General features: G+C 45.7%; 1 protein-coding gene across 1 annotated transcript in view; it reads right to left on the reverse strand.

Moving 5' to 3' along the window:
• clvs2 (clavesin 2) overlaps positions 1 to 27,248 on the reverse strand; it is an 89,477-nt gene that overhangs the window by 23,341 nt on the left and 38,888 nt on the right. The gene's annotated exons all lie outside the window — the stretch shown is intronic.

A 27,248-nucleotide genomic window follows, 5' to 3' on the forward strand; every position in this document is an offset into this window, starting at 1 on the left:
ATTGCTCTTCCTCTTCAGGGCAAATTAGCACATAGCAAATGGTGTATTTTGCGACAGGTGGTAAGGTGCAGAAAGGAAAAATATCTTAACACCATTTGAGAAGACTACAATTGATTTGTTTAGCAGGGAAGGTGTGGAAGGAACAGAAACATTGGTGGTTAGAGTGTAGAATTAGTGGTATTGCCATATCATTCAGATGTTCTATGGCTCAGAATTCTTAGCATTGTTCCCAAACTACCACTGCAACTTTGCACGAAGTGTGGTGAAAATAGAGGGCTGGATTTTTAGGTCCGCCGGTAGCGGGAATGAAGGCAGACAGGTGCTGAAAATAGCGGCGCCAGCTGGCGTGCCTGTTACCCATCGCCGTTCCTACTGCTGCCACCGTGTTTCATTCGGGGGGGGGGGAAGACCGGCCCTGAGAACCCATCAACTCGCTAATAAGATCAATTAAGTTAATTAATCAGTTAAAGAGGCAATTGAGAGCCCAGAGATGGACAGCTTGAGATTTTGATGGGGGGGACATAGGCTGCACACTGGGTCAGGGGCACACCAGGTGTATGGAGGCGGCACACAGCAGAATTAGGCAAATTCATAAAAGGAGGGTCACTCAGCCATTGGCACACAGGTGCCATCAGGTATGCGCAGGTTGTGAGGAGAGTGTTGACTATGCACTCAGGCAGTGCAGGGGGTTGTCACCTTCCTGGCATTATGAGGCATAAGAGGAGTGGGCATGGCTTCCATACACAATTGGGAGGCCACCTGAGCACAAGGAATGAAGCAGCTGGAAGGGAACATGACTCTTAAATTTCCAGTCCAGTGGCAATGAGGAGCAACACCCTCCATAGAATGGACACAGCCCAAGCATGAGGAGAGCAATGGAGAGGGACAATGGGGCAGGTAGGCAATGAAGGTCATACCATCACCATAGGATGTACCCCTGAAGATGGAGCTACCTTGAGCTGTTGGAGAACCTGTGCCACCGGAGACTGCAACTCTCCAGACAGTTTGTGTCCTCGTCGCAGAAGAACTCATACCTCACAGCACTGCTCACCATGCTCTGCCAGTAGCCGTGAAGGTCACTGCAGCCTTGAACTGCTTTGCCTCTAGCTCTTTCCAAGGATCAGCTGTGGACCTTGGTGGCATCTTGCAATGGCTGCACACCATTGCATCTCACAGGTTACTGATGCCCTTTTTGTGAGAGCTAGACAGTACATTCAATTCCAGATAAATGAGGCCTCACAGGCACAGAGGGCAATGCATTCCCTTCCTTCGATGGATTCCTTCAGGTGCAGAGCATAACTGATTGCATCCATGTGGCCATCATGGCACCCAGTAACCGGGCAGTGAGATTCATCAACAGGAAGAGCTTCCACTCCCTCAATGGTCTGATGGTCTGTGATCACAACAACAGTTTCCACCATGTGTGCACTCACTTTCCTGGCAGCTGCCATGGCTACTTCATCTTCCAGCAGTCCAGGCTGCTACAATTCTTCACTCCACCCCCAAATCTCTGTGGATGGATTCTAGGGGACAAGGGATATCCTTTGAACAGATGGCAGCTCACCCTTTTACAGGATCCCGAGACAGAGCAACAGAGGTGCTACAACAGAAGCCATCTGTTCACCAGGACAACCATTGTGCAGGCCATCAGTGCCTGGACCGATCAGATGGGGTGGCCTGCAATACACTCCTGCAAGGGTCTCGGTCATTGTGGTGGTCTGTTGCCCTCCCCAAAACTTGGCCCTGCAGAGAGGTGTGGACCTTGAAGAGGGTGAGACCCTGGAATGACACAGCTCATAGGAGGAAAAGGAGGAGCAGGACATGGAGGAGGAGGAAGAGGAGGAGGAGGAAGATACAGAACACGAGGTGCCCTGGCTGCACAGGGAGGTGGTCAGGGCCCGCCGAGGGACTCGAGGGTCTTGTCAGGATGCCATCAACAACTGGGATCATCTGATCCAGGCATGTTTCAGCTGAGTTCTTCTAACCCAGGAAGACAGCATGGTCTGGAACTCACTTTGAGCAGCCTGTGAGAGTGTTTCCATTGAAGACGCAAAGTGGAACAGATCCACTTTTACCACCACTGAAGGATGAACATCTGCCCAGAAGCTTCACTGTCCCTGTGCAAGGACCCTTGCTCCCCTTCACCAGTTCATCTCTCTTTCTTTGTCTCACTATTAAAGAATGGAAGCTCACATGTCATGTATCACTATTTACATGGTGTTGAAAAATAGAACAAGTGAACAGTTGCATGTGAAACAAACCCCTGTGACCCACTCAATGTTCTGCCAAAGTGGTGGCCTCCATTCTCAGCTACTTCTATGCGGTGCTTCCCTTGTGGCCTCAGATGAGGTGGAGGCAGCCTGCTCACTTGTCTCAGCTTGCGGCTGAGATGCACGTAACATCCCCATTGTAGTGGTGCCTGTGGGGGCACCTTCACAGGCTGCTGCACTGATGTCATTGCAGGGACAGCTTCTGTCACTGGGCCTTGCTGCACAGATGATTCCTCAGTCAGAGAGGCCGAGGAGGCTGATAATGATGATAAAGACACCCCATGAGGGTTGGCACCCTCATCCTCCTCGGTGACTGCCCCAGCCCTTGGCTGGCTCTCCGGATGGCTGGAGAGGAGCTGGGCACAACTGGTATCCCCTCCAAACACTTCTGTACCACCAGAACCACTGAGGGAGGCATGCATCTTGTGAACATCAGTGTACAGTTCCTGCATGCATTCCAAGTGCTGCCACCTATGGCTCTCCATGAGGTTGATCGCTCTCTCAATGGACGAGCACATGCACTCAAGCCTTGAGCTATGGTAGAGTTCATAAGCTGATTGGACTCCTCCGTTCTTAGCCCATGACCCCACTCTACTTCGGGGAACTCTGACATGTGGGAGCACATCTGTTGCTGCTGATCTATGCAGAGCCTCCTTTCTTGTGACTATTGAAGCCCTGTATCTGCACCCAGCTGTACAGCACGGCTGTGTCTGTTCTTCATCCTCTAAGGGGGACTGCCCTCAGCTGCCTCTGCCTCCGTCATCTCCTCCTGCTCATTTAAGACATGCTCATCACCCAGCGCCACCCTCACTATGCGCACATGAGGTCCCACCGACATGACTGTATCTGAGCTGATAGAGGGTGTGCTTGCTCTGATATTTCTGCTGGCAGCACTTGCCCCGGTGCAGACACAGGAATGTTTCTTTTCCCCGCATCGTTTGACCCTGTGGGAGACACCTGCTGATGCTTTCCAATGCAGCTGAGTCTTTGGCATGCTGTTGGATGGGCTAGAGTACACTTCACATCATTCATCTATATATTGCAGTATCTGTTCACCCTCTCCACCAGGGATGGCCATCTTGCTTTTCCCAACTTGCTCATGCTCGGCCACCTTGGTAATCTCCAGTGCTCCCTCCTCCATGGTGGTGACGGGGTGTAGGTTGGGAACCCGTCCTGCGGTCTGCATCCTTTCACGGGCATTATGTACCTGCTTCTCCTACAAGGACAAGAGAGAGAGAGATAAGGCACTGCTGGCCTTTATGGCCAATGTCAATGGCTCATGTACATAAGAAGCTGCATGTCTCAATGCTGGCAGGTCCTCAGCAGTGCTATGGCTCTGAGTCTTGCTGAGGGGTCAGTAAGTATCCTGATCACACATTCTTCCCATGTTCAGAAGCAACATGTGTCCTGAGGTTCCGCAGCTGGAGTGTCTGCTGGAGGTTGAATGCCCAGAGGCCAGTCACGAGGGTCTGGCATTGCACTCACCTTGCCAGACCGAATAAGATCATTGAACATTTTCCTGCACCGCACTCAGTTCCTCCTGACCACACTCCATCTGCTCCGGTTCTCAGCCAGCTTGATCCATGTCAGCTCCTGCCACTCTCCCACTACCACCCACCACCCCCCCACCCCAGAAAAAGGACCTCCATCCTCTCCCTCAGTTCCTGAAGGAAGACCTCCAGGTCTGCATCTACAAAGTGAGGGGCAGCCCTGTCCCAGATTCCAACACTGCTTTTCCTGCTCCATGTCTGCTACTGCAACTGAATCAGTAAAACAGCAGCCACAATGATGGGTGTCATGGTCTGTTTTAAATCTGGCCCACACTTCTTCAATCCCACCTCCATTCCTGCCTCTGCAGCCACTAATTGGCCACCCAACCCGCCCTCCAGCCAATTAACAGCCGGCCCCATGCAGAGCCTGTGACTGCTTCCCTCTATGGACAGGATCAGGACTTCGAAACAGTCCCAACATCCATTTCCTGACCCAAGAAGAAAAATCAGGCCCAGGGTTTCTGCCACACTTCTGACTAAAGGCCTGCTCGGGTCTGCAAAAATAAACATGACCCGAGCCTGACAGAACCACATCCGAGCCAAGCCTGACCCGGCCCAAGTCCTTCCATTTTTTCCCGCGCCCGACCCGACCATCAGTTAACTTACCTTCCGTTTTTCACTTTGTTGCTGATCTGCACAAGCTTAAAATAACTGTAACAAAACCACATTTCTAGTCCAAAAATTAAATTAACATTGGAGCCACTTACCTGTGATAGATCGTGTCTGACCCGGCCTGACCCGCGACCGAATGCTGGACCTGGAAGTGCAACCTGACCCAATCCGAACCCGACAGGTGTCGTTGGGTTCCATCGGGTTCGGGTCAGATAGCAGGCCTTTACTTCTGACTGAGTTACAGCAGTACGGTGGGAAGAGCTACAAGGAAATTCCCGGTATGTAAATCCACTGAGTTGTCAACATAGTGCTACGATCAAGTGAAGAGGGATTGAAAGGCTCCCCTCTTGTCCCTCTCCTTGTATGACCACAACAGGATTTATCTCTTTTAAACAGTGGATGTGTTTACCAATTCAGTGAGCGTTTAAACCTTCATGTACTATGATCATAAAATAACCATTCAGATAGGTTTTCTGGAGTTTTAACAAGAAAGAGGTTAGTTTATTGTACTTAAAATCAAGTCCCAATCTAAGTAAAAAGAATAAACTATGCTCCAACTTTCAGACATACACACACACAAAGAGATTACAGAGCAAAGAAGGATAGTTTGGTTGGATCAGAGTCCAGAACAAATAAAATAATATACAGTCTGAGGAGTCTGGTAATTCAGTTGTTTTCAGGATGAATTTGTGGTCCTGAAGTTTCTGACTGGTAGGAGTGGCCAGGGTTTTCTTGGAGACAGTGATGTAAATGGTTTTGTCCCTGGAGTCTCTGCAACAATGATGGACTTGGATGTTTTGCAGCCTGCTGACAGGGTTCAAAATTTTCAGTGTTGTCTGGAGAGAGAGAGACAGACAGACCACTTGGGTCCTGCACTGGTTAAAACTCAGAAGCTGGTCTGATGTGTCCAAAAGAAACTCCAAGTTTACACACAGATGGAGAGAATGCATTGTCCCAGTGCATTCTCTTTTGCACTTTAATGAGATCCAAGTCTAAGAAATCCAATCTCTCTCAGGTCTTACTGTTGTAATAGTTACCTCCTGAGGTTCTTCTACACTAGTGTTAATGTTCCAAGATGACTTTGAATGTCTTGCGAACAAAGGCGATACCAGATAACTCATTCAAACTGCTCAAGCCATTCTGGATGAGGGCTATTCAGACATCCATCTCCACCTGGATACCTTGGAATGTGAGGTATTTCAATGTAAATTGCGGTGGCCATCTTAGTGGCTGACTTTTTAAAAGTTGCATTTAGGTTTCCACCTTTCTTTTTTAAAAGTTTCATTTAGGTTTCCAATTGATGAATTAAAATTCATCGTTCAGCATTGCATGTTTTCATGACAATAGCGTGATTGTGCACTAGTGCAGAATAGAGCATGTTATGTCAATGCATCAGCTATAAAAAGAACTTTGCTAATTTTTCATAAGAACTGAATCCATGATTGGACTGAAAGGTGTTTCGTGCTCCCAATGCTCAGAGTCGCCCCATGCTGGTTCTGTGGTTGGTTTACTCTGCTACATTCCATAAGGTTAGCTAATTTAAATGAATTGCCTCAGCTTCCTGCACATTGTTATGTGACCAGTAAGTGCTGAGTCACCTAGACTGTGGATAATAAAAACTGCAGCATCTCTCAAAGGGGTGCAGCACTGTTTTCTTTGAATGCTGACTGCTGTGGAAAGAAAGTGGCAGGGAGTGCGGCAGGAATTGCCTCCTTCCCTGGGGACAGCCTGGAGGTTCTGCTTGAGGAGGAATCACTCAAAAAAAATGGCATTTTTGGGCAAGCTTTGGAAACCTCTTTTTTGACAAAGCTACTTTCTAGCAGGCATGGTAAAAGGTGACAAAAATGGTAAATGCACACCCACAGCTTATTGCAACAAATGGACACAACGGGCTGGATTTAGACGCACAAGCAGGGCTCTCAACACCGGGCCAAAAAGGCGAGGGGAACCCCACGTCAGCCTTTCGGAGCACGTAAGTACCCAATGCCAGGATCCCCATCCCTATAAAAATGGGAATTGAGGCTCCAAGAACTGCTGGTCAATCAGAGAGCTGGCAGCTCAGTAATATTCGCAATGCCACTGAGAGCGATGGCTACTGTTGGTACTACAGGAGGCCCCCCTCCACCACTGGCTTAATTCCAGTGATGGTGGGAAAAGGCTCTTAAGTGGCTAATAATTGGCTACTTAAGGGCCTCAATTGGTTCCTGGTTGGGAACGCCATCTTTGGCCTTTCCCACCCCCGACTTCATCACGGTGCGATGGAAAGGCAACAGGCCCTCCGCGCTCCCGCCTCCCGTCGCAATTCTATGGGTCCTCCCATCTCCCAGCCCGTCTCCAGGTGGACCATTAAATCCAGCCTAACAAATCTCAAGGCTAAGGAACAGTGCCAAGGAAAGCTTAAGTAAAGGGAATGCTTGTAGTATACTTACACCAAGCATTCAGACTACAACATGGTACCATATCAGTGACACAGCTTGCAAAGCACTTTACATCCAATGCCCACTCTGCTAACAGGACCAAGCCATTGTAACTGGGTGGTATCACTTATGTCCTGGGTCACCTTCAGTTGGACACCAAATTCTTAAATTGCAAGCACACCTGCCTTTATTCCCTCTGTTGGATTTCCTCTTTCTCCTCCAAATCCAGGACAGCCACAGATTACACCTGAGTTCTGAGAAAGACTTAGACCCAAAACATTAATCTCGCATTTCTCTTTACAGTTACTAACTGACCTGTTGTGTATTTCCAGCATTTCTTTCCTTTGCTTCAGATTTCCAGCAGTTGTGTTTTTTAAAAAATTAAAATAATGATGCAATTGGCATTAATGCTGTTCATTGGCAGATAATACTAAACAGGTAGAACAGGTTAATGGGCAAGAATGTGGAATTAGCAACCCAACTCCTGATGTCCAGATTTCAAATATTATTGAACGGCTTCTACCTGTCTTGACTCCTTTTTGAGTGGGTAATTATATTAGTGTACAATTTCCTTTTCTTTCTTTGCTTAAATTTTCTCGCAGGCCCTCCTCTCCTGAATGCTTTTGTTGCTTTGCTGGGGTACAATTCCAATAGTGGCAGTCACCTCCCAGTAAGCCATTCACTTAGCCATTACTCATGAGTAAGCCTGGCAAGCGATATAGCGGTGGGAAATATCACATTGTATGATGCCCATTCATGTGCACTTTCATCAATGGTTGTTGAATATGATAAGGGGGGGATGGTCGGAGGGTGTGGGGGGGGTGGGGAGGCATGGTGAAATCTTGGCAGATTTTCACTTTCCCAGTCCTTGGCTCTGTGGCCAATCTTTGCTCCTTTACTGTTGCGCTGGCTGAAATATCTAAGTCTGAATAGACTGGCCATCAAATCTCAGGCACTCCTGAATGTGGCTCAGAGAAGTTAGCCAGGATTTCTCTCTAAATTGGCTAAGTTGCGTGAGTGGTTCGGATAGGCAATTTGGCTGCCCAAGGAATGTGCCACTGATCCCAAAGGATTTTCCTAAGTCAGCCTATTTTATATTTTTTGACGGTATTCTGGTATAATTCTTATCTGTGCTGGTGAAGCTAATGCAAAGATGGTGGTGGGGAGAGTGGTGGTCGGGGGCTAGCTGCTGCAACCCTCCGGGGTTTCCAACATTGAAGCTGTGTTGGGTGACTATTGGGCAGGATAGGCAACATCTACTTTTAATTCCAAAAGTTCAATATCCCATTAGGGAAGGAGTACATTGATCACCTGTATCAATTCACTCCTTAAGGGAGGGAGAAATTTAAAATTTATGGGGCCTTCCACTGGTCATTAGCAACACTTGAATGGCAATAATATGATAGCAATGGTGATGTGCAGTGTTAGCATCATATCTGACAGAATATCCTGGAGATGCTGGTGATCAATAATTTCCCACCTAAATTTTCATCCTTTCGTGAGATACTGAAAATCCTCCAAAGCTGTCAGAAGAGTTAGAGGTTTTAAGCATTAATATTAGCTGGAGCCTTTATGAACAGTCAGCTTCTTGCACGACAAATTAAAATTTTACCTCTTAAAATGTCTGGAGATGTTGCTAAGGCAACATTAATGCTTAAAACCTCTAACTCTTCTGACAGCTTTGGAGGATTTTCAGTATCTCACGAAAGGATGAAAATTTAGGTGGGAAATTATTGATCACCAGCACCTCCAGGATATTCTGTCAGATATGATGCTAACACTGCACATCACCATTGCTATCATATTATTGCCATTCAAGTGTTGCCTTAGCAACATCTATAAAGCTATAAGTTGATTTTCTCTTTGGGGCCTACTGTATTAGTAGTAGTAATTGTGAGTGCTGTATGAATGCCAGCGGTGGAACATTCAGTTTTATTTCAATGCATATCCAAAATTAGAAACTGATAGGAATAAAATAACAAGAGAAATGTCCACCCACAAAATTGGTCCTATCAAAAATTCATTATTCTGCTGCTGGTAATGGATTCGAATCCTCTCATGTAAAACTTTTTTTATATATGAATATACACAGTGGAGTCATTTAAAATAAGTAAACCGAAGTAACATCTATTAGCTGGTTGACAGTTAGACAGCAGAAAATACTTCATCATAGTACTTATATGTGTCTTTTAAACAAGAAGGCACATCAGTTTTTATATCAATACATTCAGAGGCATTTTATGAGACCAAAGCTGTGACATTGGACAAATTGAGAGTGTACCGGCCAATGGCTCAGGTGGACCTGTGCCTGTAAAATGCAGCTGAAGTGTGCCCACAATCATTGGGAGAGGACCTGATTTGGGGGGTTGGGAGTAGCACAAGGCTGGGGAGGGACAATGGGGTGGGGTGGGGTGGGGGGCAACCTATAACCATCGAGACTCTAATTCCCTATGGGATAACCTTTGCTCTATTTCTCAGGGAAAGTGTGGAAGGCATTGTGGATATTGAGTTTGGTGGTGTTGCGCCACCATCCAGAAAGTATCCTCCTTTTTTTCCACAAGTCTTCTACACTCCCTCTCCTTCTCCCTAGCCCTGTTAAGCAATTGTAACACAAATCAATGGTTGAATTATCAATTGATTCACCACCCATTTCCAAGCCATTTTGGGTGCTCAACTCAGCAAATGATAATTGGTTCAACTCCACTAGTAAAAGAATTGCACCCAAACTTTCTTGCAGATAGAGCCACCATTTCCATTGTGCACCCAGCTAAAGTTTGGCCTACTACATTTAAATGAGTTGAAGTAGATGTGACTAACGTTCCGGCTCCATTTTCCTAAAGATCTACGCCAACCCTCACCCTAATTAAAACCAATCATATAAAAGTGGCAGTTTGAGCAGCACAATCGAATCCCTGAGGTGGACACCACATTTGAGCGCTGAAGGTTTGTCTTACTTTGCCTGAATATCATTTTGTTTGGTGTTTGCAAGGTCCTGCTGAGACTTTCACTGCCCTATTTAGTCAGCTGTGCAAAAGATACACTTGTGGACTGGGAACAGAGATTTCCCAATGGAAATCCCTTTATTTCTATGTTTTGAAGAGGAAAAAATAGAAGATTGATTGAAGGATCTTAGATTGAGGTGTCTGTTCCCTACACACACACGCAATCAGCAAATTCTACAATGCAAGAAGATCTTACTTGGATTTTTCTTCACATCAGTGCCTTAGATGGCGATGCTTCCTGTCGGAGGCTAGAGAGATGTGTCAGCTGCTGACTGATGATCTGTTCCCAATTTCCACCAGGGGAACAGCAGTGTTTGTACCAGTCAAAGTCAACACCACCTTGAACATTTTCTTTGCAACATCTGGTGACCTTTGCCACATTTGACAGTCTGCAGCTCAACACTGCATAAAAAAAATGACTGATATTTTCTTCAGGTATGCCACACACATAATTTCCTTCCCAATGGAACCAGAAAAATCAAATAGAAAGAGCTAACCTGTTCTACAGACTGGCAGGGTTCCCAGAGGTGCAAGGAGTAAATGTGGCACTCAAAGTTTTAAAACTCCCTCAATTTCATGAACAGAAAAAGCTTTCATTCTATTGTTGTATAGCTAGTGAGCAATGCCAATCACCTCCAATGCCAAGGCAGGAAGTAGTCTTGGCACTTTCATCATGTGGCATATCAGCCATGATAACTCAAAGTAATGTGTTCAGATGGTTAATTGGTGATCAGGGCTATCCCTGTAGTCATGGCGTACACTTCCAGTGAAGTTCCTGAAGACTGAAGGGAGACAACGGGTATACTGAGGCCCATGCCAAGATAACACATATAATAGAGCAGTTGGAGTTTGCAATCCAGCCCAGTGACAAGTTCCAGAATCATTGTAGCTTGCTAATAAATCATATTGCAATGAATAAATGCTTTTCATTTCCAGAAGCTGAAGAATCATAGGGAAAAGTGGGAGAACCATCATACCCATAGCATGAAGAAGGTGTACAGAAAGGGGAAGACATGGAACAGGAGAGGCAGGAACCAGAGAAAGGAGGATATAATGCATAGCCCAGTGCTTCAATAAATAAGAGGGTCTATAAAATAAAGTCACTTTACACTTGCGTGGTCTCCACCTCCCATCGCCACATCCACCCCCCACCCCCTTACACACGCACACACAAACACATACTCAAAATCCTTCACTGTCAAAGACTATTGCCTATTTCCTTTGTAAGCTGACACTTACATGACCTAAGTCTTCATTCAACAGTTGCAAGGATAAAGAAATAAACTCTATGTGGTCAAGCTATGTTCAATTTGCCGAATAACATTGATCAAAAGTTGCCAACAAATCAGTCACCCCACCTCGAACCAATTCTTAACATTCTGACTACTCTCTGTACTAGCTATCTTACTTTTGGAGTACCTACTCTGACTGGGATTGTTCCACTGGAGCCTGTTAGACCTTAGTTTACTGTTGTCTCAGTAAAGTTGCTGTGCTAGAGGGGCCAGTTGCCAGCAGCCTTTCTTTTCCAGTGTCAAGCAATGGGGGCCTATGTCTGAAGCTTCATCATATGCAGCCATTAGGAGAAGCTCCACTCTCTGGAAAGACAACAACACAATTTGTGTTTATATAGCACCTTTAATGTAAAAAAGCATCCAAGACATAAAAGGAGCATTATAAAACAAAATTTGAGGAGATATTAGAACAGATAGCCAAAAGCTTTGTCAAAGAGGTAGGTTTTAAGGAATGTCTCAAAGGAGGAAAGAGGGATAGAGAGATAGAGAAGTTTAGGGAGGGAATTCTAGAGCTTAGGGCCTTGACAGCTGAAGGTGCAGCCACCAATGGTGAAGTGATTAAAATCGGGGATGCTCAAGAAGCCAGAATTGGAGGAGCGCCGAGATCTCGCAGAGTTGTGCAGTTGGAGGAGATTACAGAGACAGGCAGGAGCAAGGCCATTGGGGGACTTGAAACAAGATGAGAATTTTAAAATCGAGGCATTGCTTAATTGGGAACCAATGTAGGTCAGCAAGCATAGCTGTGATGGGTAAACAAAACTTGCGGCTGAATTTTACCAGCCCTCTGGGGACAGGCTAGAAGGAGGAAGGGGGGCTATAAAATGGTGAGGGAATGTGGGGGTGGAGTGCCCGTCATTTTCCCGCTGCTATGCCATCTTCCCACTCAAAGACCAATTGAGCCATTTAATAGGCCAATTAAGGGCCACTTGCCACCACCACTAGCATATAACCAGCAGTGGGTGGGCCCTTCACCATGAGGGGTACTTCCAGGTAAACCCTGGTGGCTTCCCAGTGGGCTCGGGGGGGGCCCACCCATTTGGCCACTCTGTGGTTCACAGAGGAGCCCCTCAGTGGCAAGAGCCACACTCCCCCCCACCCCCGCAGCAATGGCGCTGTCTGCCCTCACCAACCCTACAGTCCCCAACTCACCTTGCCAGTGCCTGCCTGACTGGTCCCGGCACCTCCAGACCCCACTTATCTGGCTGGGAGGGTGAAGTCCTTCCATGGCATCCTCTTCTTCCAGGTGCAGTCCTGGCAGTGGCCACCACTTTCTGCAGTCCCGCCTGACCCCCGTAAAATGTGGCTCCAGGTTCCAAAGATGGCCAAGGCAGGGTTGCCCTAAGCTTTTGGGCCCATTGTCAGGACTCACGCCACAAGAACAAAATTACAGCCTTGGTGTGAATTAGGCACAAGCAGCATAATTTTGGATGATCACAAGTTTACAGAAGGTAGAACATGGGAGGCCAGTCCAAAGTAACAACAAGGGTTTCAGTAGCAATGAGCTGAGGCAGGGCAGAGTTAGGCAATGTTACACAGGTGGAAATAGGGAGTCTTAGTGATGGCACTAACATTTGGTCAGAAATTCGTCTTAGGGCCAAATATGACACCAAGGTTGCATACAGTCTGGTTAAGCCTCAGACAGTTGCTAGGGAGAGGGCTGGTGGTGGGGTCCAAAGACAGTGGTTTTGATCTACCCAAAATTTAGTTGGAAGAAATTTCTGCTCATCTATTACTGAATTTAGAGAGAGTGGAGGGGTCAAGAGAGGTGGTGGTGAGGTAGAGCTAAGGGTCATCAGCACGCATGTGGAAAATGATAGTGTTTTTGGATTTTGTCACTGAGGGACAGCAGGCAGATGAGAAATAGAAGGCGGCCATGGATAGATCTTTGGGGACACTAGAGGTTAAGAGTGCAGGGGTCAGAAGAGAAGTCATTGCAAATCATTGTCTAGGATTAGATAGGTAAGAATGGAACCTGGTGAATGCAGTCCCACCCAGCTGGATGATGGTAGAGAGGAGTTGCAGAAGGGTGGTGTGGTCAATAGTGTCAAAGGCTATAGACAAGTCGAGAAGAATGAGGAGGGATAGTTTGCCTTTGTCACAGTCATATAGGATGTCATTTGTGGTTTGAATAAGAACAGTTTCGGTACTGCGGCAGGGACAGAAACCTGATTAGAGTGCGTTAAATATGGAAATCTGGGAAAGATGGGCATGGATTTGGGAGGTGACAACAATTCTAGTAATTTGGAGACTTTGGAACTGAAGTCAACATATATGGCCTCCTCCTTGCAGTCAACAGGCGCAAGAGTCATTACAAACTGAATAGGCTGCTCCAGAACTTGGAAGGCCTGCGTTAGTGTAGCTTTTAAGGCTATCCCTCAAAGCATTTGTTGAAGAGTTGGACATCACCACTGTCACTAGCAGCTCCTCTTTATGCTTTATTACTGGAAAAGCATCTTGGGCTGTCACTACCTCCAAGGTGGCATGCAGTTCCCGAGAAATTTCCTGCAATGTGTTCATCATCTCAAGTTTATACACAGAAACCATCAGCGCTGCTTGTACAGGGCATTAGGCTGGGGACAAGGGTTCAGATCCCACCACGTCAGCTGGTGGAATTTAAATTCAGTTAATTAATAAAGATCTGGAATTGAAAGCTAGTCTCAGTAATGATGCCATGAAACTATCAACGATTATCGTAAAAACCCATCTAGTTCACGAATGCCCTTTAGGGAAGGAAATCTGCTATCCTTACCTAATCTGGCCTACATGTGACTCCAGATACACAGCAATGTGATTGACTCTTAACTGCTCTCTGAAATGGCCTAACAAGCCATTCAGTTGCCAAAGGCAATTAGGGATGGGCAATCAATGCTGGCCTTGCCTGCGACACCCACATCCCATGAACGAATTTAAAAAAATCAATGTTCCTTCATCACAGTTCTCTGGACAAATAAGTATGAATGATTATTTTTAGCCATGCACATCATTTCTCCAGGCTCTAGATCATCATACAAAAAGTGGCACAGTTCATGCAGGGTTTTATTAGTGAACTGAAGTTAAAGGCACTGCTCCTCACTCAAATCCCAATAAGATTTTCAGGGCCTAGAGATGCATTGTAAGGAATTCTAGCAGGTTGGCTTTATCCATTATTGTTGCCTCCTCACTTTCCTTTCCTTGTTTCTGTCCCCTCTTCCATGATTTGTAATCAGGGGAATCCACATGTAGAAAACTACAATGATCTAAGGTATCACTTGCTGTGGGGGAAGGCAGAAAATGTGCTGTTGAGAATCCCTGAATTTAGAATTTTAAACATCAGCTCTGTAGCTCCCAAAAGCTCATGTTACACCAATGGAAAGGATATTGAGTGAGCTGCCAATGACAGGAGGTGCAAACGTCAACAGCAGAACCATTACTAGCACCTGCTGTCTGAAGAAATGGGACCAGTAGTTATGATCAGAGATCTAGACCCATATTTTGTTTCTTTATTTGTCTTATGACCATGCTTTTTTACCTTGCAGCATCATCCTTTTTATCACGTAATCACCTCAGCCTTCCACCCGATCTCAGACATTCCCTTCAATTCTTCCTGTACCCGCGCTACCCTCCTATCATTCCCTGCCTCTGTATTTAAAAACTGTGATATCCCTACCTTTATCTAGTTCTGACAAAAGGTCACAGACCTGAAATTTAACCCTGTTTCTATCTCCACAGCTGCTGCTCGACTGCCTGACCTGCTGAGTATTTCCAGCATTTTCTGTTTCTATTTCAGATTTTCAACATCCATAGTATTTTGCTTTTGTTTTGGTATTCATCCATCTTTGTGATGTTTCAATCCTGAGCTGCTGTTGCTATCTTTAGCCCACACTCCTTTTCCTGCGCTGCCCATGCCAAGTCAGCTTTGATCATCTTAGCCTAACTTACAATACCATTCCAACCAGATAATTATTCTGCCAATACCTCCACGTATCAATCATAAATTAAGGTCTAGAAACTTCACCCAATAATTGGCTTCCCATGCACTCCCATTCTGAAATTCACACAGAATTCAAACATGGCTAAGATAGACATACCAGCTTTCCGCAGTCACCGAGTGCATGATGCAGCGAATATTAGCAACCAATTAATTATAACTGAAGACACAAGTCCATGGTACTTTATTTTTCACCAATTAGCTTTTTATCGTAAAAAGAGTATCATTTTGCTTTTTCTTTTGAGTAAGTGAACTTTTTTATGGGCCAGAATTTAACTCTGCCCACTAGCTTAAAAGTTGGGGGAGAGCCCATCTCCGCCAGGCCAGAAAGCCACGCAGCGATTTTGCGTAGTCCAGGCCCTTAATTGGCATCAGGCAGGATTTCCGCCCCTCTGAGGCAGTAAGTCCCACCTCTGAGAGCTGCCGCCAATCAGCAGGCCGGCAGCTCTTCAGTCTCAGCGGCACCACAAGGAACGGTGGCCACTGCTGGGACTGCACCCAGTGTGAGGAGCAGCATGGATGCCAGCCCTGAAAAAGGTAAAGGGGTTTTTGGCCTTAACAGAAACAATCAGCTGGGCCCCAGCAAGGGCGGTGGGGGTCAGTCAGGAGGGCAGGGGGAGGCGCACTAGCAGAGGTGGCTTCTGCTGCAGGGGAGGGGGCGGTGGCCTTTGTGGGACACAGGGTGTCCGATCAAGAGGGTCCCGCCCCCCCACCCACCCTCAGACCCACAAGCAGCCTCCTCAGCTGTCAAAGTGCCTGGGCCTCTGCTAATAAATTAATTGGCCACTTAAGGGCTTCAATTGGCCTGGGACAGGCAGGCTGTTTGCCACCTCCCCCACTGCTGGTAAAATGGCAGCAGGGGTGGGTAGGCAATGGGAATGGCACTCCCCACTGCCCACTCGATTCTACCCCCCCCCCCCCCCCGCCCCATACCCCGCCTCCAGCCTGTTCCCGGAGAGGCGTAAAATTTCAGATATGCACCAATTTACTCACACCCTCATTTCTTAAGGGCATTGACTCCTTGTTGTGTTATAGGTTATGGGCATCAATCAGCCTTAACCAGAGCCTTTGTGGTAAATCGCTTGCTTGGTTTGATTTCAATTCAGTTGTAATATCAACAAAGCTGAAAACCTCATCAAATACTCAATGGGTAAAAAAAAATGATGACATCCACTGACTCAGTTAGAAACTTCAACTGATGATAGGAAACCATAATCTTTTGGCTGCAAGCAAAATAAATACTTATATCATCAGAGTAAATCTCTGTCTTTCAGTTGGACGTTGATTGGCTAAACTGAATTAAGTAGACATATTGTAAACAAGTAAATAATACACAACAGCATCCTGATTAACTGAATATATGGTATGTATTTATGATTGGAAGCTGGAAATATTGGATAAGACAATTGTTATCTTGAGCTTTATTTGACAGTCTAAATTTCGATTGTTTTCAAGGTGATAAAAATATTGCAGTGTTAATTTTTTACTTTTAAATTCTGTTGTTGTAATAAATAGCAATATTATTGCAGCCACTCATTTTAAAAAGAGGAAATAGATAAATCTTTCATAACTACCTTGATTTTCAATTTATGGACATGGTTCTACATGGTTTCTAATCCTGGCCTGTTTTCTTAGTGGACACATACAAGACACTAAATATTGTTCTTTCCTTACAATTTAAAGGACAGAAATAATTTATATATAATAGAACAGTTCTTCATGGATGGATCCATGGCATGTAGGAACATGGATGCCATAGGTAGAATTTTAACTGCCAAAGGGAGGTAGGTTCGAGTGCAGATGAGGGGTTAGAGAACCAAACAGTAGCACTGGGTTGCGAACCCGATATGATCCCGCCCATTTCCGGGTTTAATCTGGATGGGTCTGCAGGTGAGTGAGGAACCTCCATGCAGCTGTCAGGTAAGTCATTAAAATAAGCAAAGAGGCAATTAACTCAGGATTTAACCCAGCATTCTAATTTTAACAACCACTGCATGGTTTTCCTGAGCTGGCTACAGCCCACCAGGGTCAGCCAGGTGACTGCACAGTGGGGAGTGCTACTTCAATGAAACTAACAGGTTGGGAAGCCTTCAAACAGTGAAACTGCAGAGGTGCAAACACAACCAGAGAAGAGGCTACTACTCGCAGCACTTCTTCTGAGAGTGTGCTCGTACTACTTGACAGGTGATCTCCAACTTCTTGGAAGTCAGTTCACCTCTCTTGGACTTCACTCACCTTGATCTGCACTGGCCTGCTGTCAGCTTTCACCACGACATGGAAACAGCTTATGTTGCTCAACGTTGCATCTCCAATGAGGAACAAGAGGAGCAGCATCAGCTGCCTTCTCCTCAGCCACATGCCGCATCATACAACAGGAGGATGGATATAGAGATCCAGCTCAAAGGAGGCAAGACCTTTAACATAAGGTCTACAGGCAGTGGATTCAGCTCTCTCGAAATGTATGAGCACCAGTGCCTCAGGAGGCTCATGCTAACATCTAGAACAAGACTTACTTTCCAGTGGACCAGGCGATTGTGCATTGCCAGTGGCCATCAAGATGGCTAATACTTGAGGGTTACGTCTCCCCTTCCCCTTGGTTCTCTGCCTCTCCCTGCAGTTTTGCACTCTCTTCTGCAAGCAGAGAAAGCAGAGAATTGAGAGTGTGAGAAATGGATTGTATGGAGATAAAGGATGGACAAAATTTGTGGAAAGTGACTGAGGCATGAGTGTGAAATGGCACAAAAATGAGAATGAAAATGGATGACAAAACAGATAGAGATGAAGATGAAGAAGAAAAAGTGTGGTTATGACAGATGACAGGTAGATAATACAATGGAGAACCAGGCTGAATATAAATGGGTTTAGAGGGGAAATTAATTAATGATTTAGATGAGGGAACTAAATGTAATGTCCCCAAATTTGCAGATGACACAAAACTGGATGGGAGGGTGAGTTGAGAGGAGGATGCAGAGATGCTTCAGAATGATTTGGACAAGTTGAGTGAGTGGGCTAATGCATGGCAGATGCAGTATAATGTGGATAAATGTGAGGTTATCCACTTTCGTAGCAAAAACAGGAAGGCAGATGATTATCTGAACTGCTATAAACTGAGAGAGGGGAATATGTAGCGAGACCTGAGTGTTCCCGTACACCGGTTGCTGAAGGTGCAACAGGTGGTAAAAAAGACAAATGGTATGTTGGCCTTCATAGTGAGAGGATTTGAGTACAGAAGCAGGGATGTCTTGCTGCAATTATACAGGGCCTTGGTGAGGCCACACCTTGATTATTGTGTGCAGTTTTGGTCTCCTTATCTGAGGAAGGATGTTCTTGCTATAGAGGGAATGCAGCGAAGGTTTATCAGACTGATTCCTGGGCTGGCGGGACTGACATATAAGGAGAGATTGAGTCAGTTAGTATTATATTTGTTGGAGTTCAGAAGAGTGAGGGGGGATCTCATAGAAACCTATAACATTCTAACAGGACTTGACAGGGTAGATGCAGGAAGGATGTTCCCGATGGTGGGGGAGTCCAGAACCAGGGGTCATAGCCTAAGGAGACGGGGTAAACCTTTCAGGACTGAGATGAGGAGAAAGTTCTTCACCCAGAGAGTGGTGAGCCTGTGGAATTCACTACTACAGAAAGCAGTTGAGGCCAAAACATTGTATGTTTTCAAGAAGGAGTTAGATATAGCTCTTGGGTCTAAAGGGATCAAAGGGTATGGGGTGAAAGCGGGAACAGGTTACTGAGTTGGATGATCAGCCACGATCATAATGAATGGCGGAGCAGGCTCGAAGGGCCGAATGGCCTACTCCTGCTCCTATTTTCTATGAAAAGGCAAATAACAGAAGCAAAGAGAGAGAGTATGAAAAGAGACTGGCAGCTAACATAAAAGCGAATCCCAAGTCCTCTATAGGCATATAAATAATACAAGGGTGGTAAAAGGAGGATTGGGCCAATTAGGGACCAAAAGGGAGATTTATGCATGGAGGTGGGGGGAATAGCTGAGGTATGAAATGAATACTTTGCATTTGTCTTTACCAAGGAAGAAGATGCTACCGAGGCCACAGTGAAAGAAGAGGTGATTGATACTCTAGAAGGATTTAAAACTGATAAGGAGGAGGCATTAGATAGGCTGTCTTTTCTTAAAGTTGATAAAGCACCAGGGCCGGATGAGATGCATCCAAGGATACCGAGGGAAGTGAGAGTGGAAATTACAGAGGCACTAGCCATAATTTTCCAGTCTTTCTTAGACTCAGGAGTGGTATCAGAGGACTGGAGAATTGAAAATGTTACTTTCTTGTTCAAAAAAGGATGTAAAGGTAAGCCCAGCAACTACAGGCCAGTCAGTTTAACTTTAGTGGTGGGGAAACTTCTGGAAACAATAATTCGGGACCAAATTAATAAGCACATGGACAAATGCGGGTTAATTAAGGAAAGCCAGCATGGATTTGTTAAAGGAAAATCATGTTTAACTAACTTGCTGGAGTTTTTTGAAGAAGTTACAGTGGGGGTTGATGAGGGCAATGCTGTTGATGTGGTGTTCGTGGACTTTCAAAAGGCATTTGATACAGTTCCACACAACAGACTTGTGAGCAAAATTATAGCTCATAGAAGAAAAGAGACAGTAGCAACATGCATATGAAATTGTCTGAGTGACAGGAAACAGAGAGCAGTGGTTAATGGATTAAAAACAAGAAATGCTGGAACCACTCAGCAGGTCTGGCAGCATCTGTGAAAAGAGAAGCAGAGTTAACGTTTCGGGCCAGTGACCCTTCTTCGGAACTGACAAATATTAGAAAAGTCACAGGTTATAAGCAAGTGAGGTGGGGGTGGGGCAAAAGATAGCAAAGGAGGTCTAGATTGGACCAGGCCACATAGCTGACCAAAAGGTCACGGAGCAAAGGCAAACATTAACATATTGTTTGCCTTTGCTCCGTGACCTTTTGGTCAGCTATGTGGCCTGGTCCAATCTAGACCTCCTTTGTTATCTCTTGCCCCACCCCCACCTCACTTGCTTATAACCTATGACTTTTCTAATCTTTGTCAGTTCCGAAGAAGGGTCACTGACCCGAAACGTTAACTCTGCTTCTCTTTTTTTACAGATGCTGCCAGACCTGCTGAGTGGTTCCAGCATTTCTTGTTTTTATTTCAGATTTCCAGCATCTGCAGTATTTTGCTTTTATTTTAGTGGTTAATGGATGTTCTTCAAGCTGGAGGAAGGTTTGTAATGGAGTTTCCCAGGGGCCAGTGATGCGACCCTTGCTCTTCCCGATATATATTAATGATCTAGACCTTGATGTACAGAACACAACTTCAAAATTTGCGAATGATATGAAACTTGGAATAGTTGGGAACTGTGAGGAGGATAGTGTAGAACTTCAAAAGGACACAGACAAGTTGGTGGAATGGATGGACAAGTGACAGATGAAGTTCAATGCTGAGAAATGTGAAGTGATTCATTTTGGTTGGAAGAACATGGAGAGACAATATAACACAAAGGGTACAACTCTAAAGGGGTGCAAGACCAGAGAGACCTGGGGGTATATGTGCATAAGTCATTGAAGGTGACAGGACAGGTTGAGCGATTAATAAAGTATACAGGCTTTATTAATAGAGACATAGAGCAGAAGAGCAAGGGGCCTCAGCTGGAGTATTGCATCCAGTTCTGGGCGACACACTTTAGGAAAGTTATGAAAGCATTGGAGAGAGTACAGAAAAGATTCATGAGAATGGTTCCAGGGATGAGGAACTTCAGTTATAAAGACAGATTGGAGAAGTTGGGAATGTTTTCCTTGGAGAAGAGAAGGCTGAGAGGTGATTTGATAGAGGTATTCAAAATCATGAGGGTGGATAGGGAGAAACTGTTCCCACACGTGAAAGGATCGAGAACATGAGTGATTGGCAAAAGAAACAAAAGCGACATGAGGAAAAACTTCTTCACACAGCGAGTTGTGAGGATCTGTAATGCAGTACCTGAGAATGTGTCAGAGGCAGGTTCAATCGAGGCATTCAAAAGAAAATTAGACTCTTATCTGAAAAGGAAGAATGTGCAGGGTAGGGCTACGGCGTGAAGGTGGGGAACAGTATTAGGTGAATTGCTCATTCGGAGAGTCGATGCAGGCGCGATGGGCCGAATGGCCTCCTTCTGCTCTGTAACAATTCTGTGATTCTGTGAGTGTGAGTGTTGGCTGTTCAGATGGGGTTGTGAGGAGCTGCCTGGAGAGAGAGGAATGAGTGGAGCTGCAAGATGTGTTGGTCTGAGGAGTATCTTGCAGGAGAATGCTGGGAAAGTCAGTATGGGCTTGGCAACTTAAAGTGTTATGCCACTCACTTTTCCAGCCCTCCTGAGGTCCTTCAACCTCTTGGTGCACTGTCTCCAGGTTCGAGGGACCACACTCCTGCTGCTGACTTCCTCATTCACTTCCATCCAGAATGCTTGGTTGGAGATGCTGGCCTCTTCCTCCCATCCTTGGCAAACATCACCTCATTTCAGTCCCTCAGATCCCGCAGCTGGGTCTCCAGGTAAGAGTCTGTGGCCTGGGGCAGCAGTCTTCCCGGGTCTCCTTTCCATTCCTGTGGTTGCTGAAGCCCCAGGAATCAATGTGCAATTTAGCCATTCTGCTCCTTGCTGGGGCCCATTTAACTAGAAATCCTTCCTTTGACAGATTCGGCATGTCACCTTGTCTGCCCGAGCTCATTGGTCAGGAAACCCGGAGACGGGACACCAATGCCGTGGCTGAGTTAAAGAGCTAATGGAAAAGCCCACTTCAATGACAAACAGGTTCCCAACCCATCACCAGCCTCCCTGCTGTGCATGGGTCTGTCTAGACAAAACTCGGCCCTACGTCTTTAATGTTTCAACTGCTTTCTATTACTTTCGATCAACGCAAGGGGATGGAGTGCACACTGCACGTGTCTGTTGCTATTGACTCAGGCAGATTGCAATATTCGTGCTGCCTGATCATTATCATGAGTCAGGCATGCAGCTGGCATTACCCACATACACCTTGACTGCACACTTTGTGACGGGCGGGGGGGGGGGGGGGGGGGAGGGGGCGGTGTGCTGGAGATTGACTGTCTATGATGCCACATAAAGGCAACCAGCACCCCTTAAAGGGGAAATACCTTCTGGCTGCAGACACCAAGGCAACACATTTGAAAAGAGAGATATGTCTGAGAAATTAGTAATAGAACTCCAGGGTTTACCAATGCTGCCTTGGAGGTCCTGGTGCAGACCGTGGACAGGAGGAGGACTATCCTCTTCCTCTGAGAGGGCAGGATGACTTCCAGGCATCATTTCCACCATCAGTGGGAAGAGATTTCAGAGTATATAAATGCTAGGAGTCCAGCACTCAGCACATGGTTACAATGCTGACAAAAATTCAATGACCTCACTACGGTAAGAATACTGCTCTATCACTCTCGCCTTACGGCTGTACCACTTTCAGTTTCAATAGCTACAGGATTCACAGCACTCACAAGACGGTCCTCGCTGTGTCCCTTCATTCTCTGACAATTACTGCACCACACTTCATTACATTCACCACTGTTACAACCCTCACTTACCCACACTCACATCTTAATCACTTACTATCAGCTATTCCAACATGACAGCCCCATCCCGCCGAAACAAAATAGATTAACTACTCATTAATCTCACCGTGTCATGCAGGAAGAACTAGAGAGTAAGAAACAGAGAGTAACAAAAAAAATGCATTTTATAGCATTTTTACATATAGGAATATTTCAAAGTGTTTCACATAAAATTAATTATCTGTGAAATCCAATAACTGCTGTTATAAACATGTAGGCAAACATGGCAACCATTTTCTATCACCAAAGTTACACAAACTATGATATGATGAATGCCCAGCCAGATATATTAGTTGGCCAGGATACCCTGTTATAGTTCAAATGAGAAATGGTAGTTGAAGTGATCTGGCAGGGAAGGCAAACCTGAAGGCCATTTCAGCTTGCCTTCACATTTTTTAACTCATATCCCTAAGCTCCATGCATTCTGACTCTTTTCATCCTGTGTCCCTGCTTCCACTATCTTTATCACATCATTTCCTGTAGGCTCCATTGTCCACCTACTCTTCCATGTCTTCAGCTTTGTCATTTCTAATGTCCCCACCTATTGGGCTGGATTTTACCAAGCCAACGACATCCTGCTCCATGGCAGGGGAGGGGAGGACCGAAATATGGGTCCGGCAGCGGCCTGCCACGAAGCCAATGCCGGAAGGGCCCAGCCCGATCATCCCAGTGGTGGCGAGGCTCCTTAGCGGACCCCCGCCCCTGGGTGGCTGTCACTCCCACAACTTCAATACCCCATCTGGGGAAACCGGCGTGATACTGGGGAGGTGGGGAGGAGGTAAGATTTTCAATGTGGGAGATGGGGGGGAACAGGGTCAAATAAACGTAATGGGTGTCGGGTTTGGTGGGAAGGGGTGAACTTTAAACTTTGTGCAGTTTGTGGAGGAAGGTCAGATTTTAAAAGTATGTGTTTTGGGGGAATGGGCAAATAATTAACGTAATTGTTATTGGGGGGTGGGAAAGGGGCATTAGAAATTTATTGGATAAATTTTGGGGGATATTGCTTTAAAAATTCAAATTGACCGGCAGGGCTGGCTGCCCTTTAAAAAGGGCGCCAGCGCCTGCACATAGGCAGCTGTTGCCACTTGCGGGGATGGACAGCCCTCCCGCTCCATGTGATTGGGGGAGTGAGCTGCCCTGGCTATTTAAATGAGCCACCGCGCAGTAGATTGCGGCTGCTCTTTGGCGTGCGAGCTCACTGCCGAGATCGGCCAGAGGCTCTTAAAATCCAGCCCATTATTTTCTTTCTTACTGTAGTACCAAAATAAAAATCACCTGCTGTTCATCTCACTGCTGTTTGTGGGCTACAGAAAGAACTACTTTTCGGTAAAATTCCTATCTCATTGAAATCACTGCAAGCTTCCCGCCTACATCCAATACATTCTGCCAATCCATGTCAATCAACCATCCCCTGCAACCTTTTGACATTTGTCTCTGACTTTCTCATATGACCCTTGCTCCCATTACCATCCTATCACCACTGTTAGGGCTGGACTTTATGTTACTGCCACTGTAAAAGATGGCAGCCCACATGCGTGGCTTTCACTCCATGGAGCCAGCGCAATCTTACACGTGGTGGCTCAGTAACATGGCGGATGTGGACCGCACCACACTGCTCCCCACCCCCCGCCACCGATGACGTGGAGGGGGCAGGCTAGCCGTCCCCAGCAATGGCGTCCGGCACCATATTTAAAGGGCTTAGAGCCCTTACTGACAATTTACATTATTAAAGGGACAGTGCATGTGAACGCTTTAAAAATAATTGCAGAAATATTTCCAGCCCCTCTACCACCACCCCCCCCAATAGCATTACATGTCATTCCTTCCCTTCCCCCCCCGAAATACTTACCTTGATTGTATGACCTTCCCCCCCCACCCCCGCAAGTTCAGAACCTTTTACCTCTACCCCTTCCCATCACCCCCTAGACCAATCAAGTAAGTCTGACCCTGCTCCTCCCCTTCCGCACTAATAAACCTACCTCCTCCCCCCTCCCTGCAAGTGTCACATCTCGTTTCCCCAGACGGGGATCTGAAGGCGTGTCAGTGCAGGCCACCAGGCTGAAGATCGCAGCAGGCCCCCAAGATTGCGGGTGAGTATATGTAAATCTCTTAATTTAATTAATTTGAATGTACTTATTGTGGTCCCATTGCCGAGCGGCAGGGGGGCCGTCACGAGGCCTCGCCGCCGCCGGTAAGATTGGGCCGGGCCCTGCCGTCATTGAGTTTCATGGCGGTCCTCATCCGGGGCAATCTTCATGCCCACTCCGCCGCCCCGCCATGGATCCCGACATCGAGGCCTCTGTAAAATCCAGCCCTTAGTCATTTTCTGAAGGATAAGACGACCTGACATTGTCTGTTCAACCATACTTTGACTCTCTCACTCTGTAGGCTTTATTTTATCCCCCAAATGTTCAATACCTTCTGTTTTGTAACTTGCTGCTTGTCTGCTTTCAGAGCCCACCTTTTCACCCACTCTGCATGTGCCACTTGCTGCTTTCCCACAGACATTTCTGTTTCCTTCCAATGACACCCAGCTTTCATTAACTATCTCATTTACCACTGTAACCCTCTGCACTTAGGACATTTCCTTTCCTTTGTGTGACTTTCAGGTGAATTCCTATCCTCACCAGCATCATCATGCAAAGATCCCACCACATATCCTTTGCCTGCTATTACAACTATTGCAAATCTGAAAAATTATATCATAGTTCAGATCTCCAGACCTTCTCAATAACATTTATTAGGTATAATTTTAGCTTGCATCATTTAATGATGTCATAATACCACCTAACTAATTTAAAGACCCAACAGGCACACTAGTAGAGCACCTGAGACATTCTTTGAATGAATTGTACATGTCTCATGGTACTTTAAACTATGCTTAATAATCCTCCAACTAAAGATAGCATTTTGCAAATATTACAAATCATATTGATTTGGACTAAGCAGAGGTTACAACTTGTCTCAGGTGGTGAGACCTGTGACTGAATATCAAACTGTCACAGAGAAACCTCACCACCTTGATGCCAATAGCTGCACATTCTGTGGTTCTACAGCAAGCAGATGCTGTCTGAACAGATGTTGCCTTAAATTAGTTTTTGGTTTCTAAACATAGATTGCCAATTTAGATGTACTTTAAGATTTTAATTGATGGTATGGGAGGAAAGGCATTTCCTTTGAAGAAATACCAATGATTTATATAGGCCTTTTATTGTCTTTTGACTCTTGCACACAGTACCAACTGTTCAGCCAAGATAAAGTAGGTCAGAAAGATGGTCACCTCTGGGAGCTGGGCTTGCTTAACTCAGACTGAAAGGACTGAAAGTCTCCACTTTGAAATGAGCTTGAAACAGTCTCAAGTCAGTTCTGAGTAGGTGTGGGATCACAGCATTAACCTGCTCATAATTTGGCTCTAATTAACTTTGATCTCAAGAGAAGAAGAATTACATTATTAGACAGTGAAACAATACATTACGGTTTAATGTGAGCTATGTTTTGCCTGATAATATCTGGAAAATGCAGAAACAAGTTTTCAAAATACTTTCACACAAAACCAATACCTCTTTGTATTGTAGAATCACCCACATAAACCACGGAATGGGTCAAGTGGGAAATCAAAAAGTTTTAGACTGATGCAATAAAGGGCTGCTCTTCCAATGCTGTGGTATTGTTCAAACAGTACCAACTTTATTTTTATTCATTCAGGGGTTGGGGGCATTACTGGCTAGGCCAGCATTTAGAAACATAGAAATGTAGAAAATAGGAGCAGGAGTAGACCATTTGGCCCTTCATAAGATCATAAGAACTAGGAGCAGGAGTAGGCCATCCGGCCCCTCGAGCCTGCTCCGCCATTCAATAAGATCATGGCTGATCTTTTCGTGGACTCCGATCCACTTACCCGCGCTCTCACCGTATCCCTCAATTCCTTTATTGTTCAAAAAGATATCTACCTCTCTACTTGTATCTTATCTATTCCCTTCATGATTTTATATGTTTCTATAAGATCCCCTCTCATTCTTCTGAACTCCAATGAATATAATCCCAATCTACTCAGTCTCTCCTCATAAGCCAACCGCCTCAACTCCGGAATCAACCTAGTGAACCTCCTCTGCACCCTCTCCAGTGCCTGTATATCCTTTCTCAAGTAAGGAGACCAAAACTGCACACAGTACTCCAGGTGCGGCCTCACCAGTACCTTATACAGCTGCAACATAACCTCTCTGCTTTTAAACTCAATCCCTTTAGCAATGAAGGACAAAATTCCATTTGCCTTCCTAATTACTTGCTGTACCTGCAGACCAACCTTCTGCGATTCATGCACAAGGACACCCAGGTCCCTCTGCATAACAGCATGCTGCAACTTTTTACCATTCAAGTAATAATCCTTTTTACTGTTACTTCTACCGAAATGAATGACTTCACATTTATTAATATTGTATTCCATCTGCCAGACCTTTGCCCACTCACTCAATGTATCTATGTTCCTCTGCAAAGTTTCACAGTCATCTGCACACTTTGCTCTGCCACTCATCTTTGACACCCTAC

The sequence above is a fragment of the Heterodontus francisci genome, chromosome 3, assembly GCF_036365525.1.
Source record: "Heterodontus francisci isolate sHetFra1 chromosome 3, sHetFra1.hap1, whole genome shotgun sequence".
In the NCBI taxonomy this organism is placed as follows: domain Eukaryota; kingdom Metazoa; phylum Chordata; class Chondrichthyes; order Heterodontiformes; family Heterodontidae; genus Heterodontus; species Heterodontus francisci.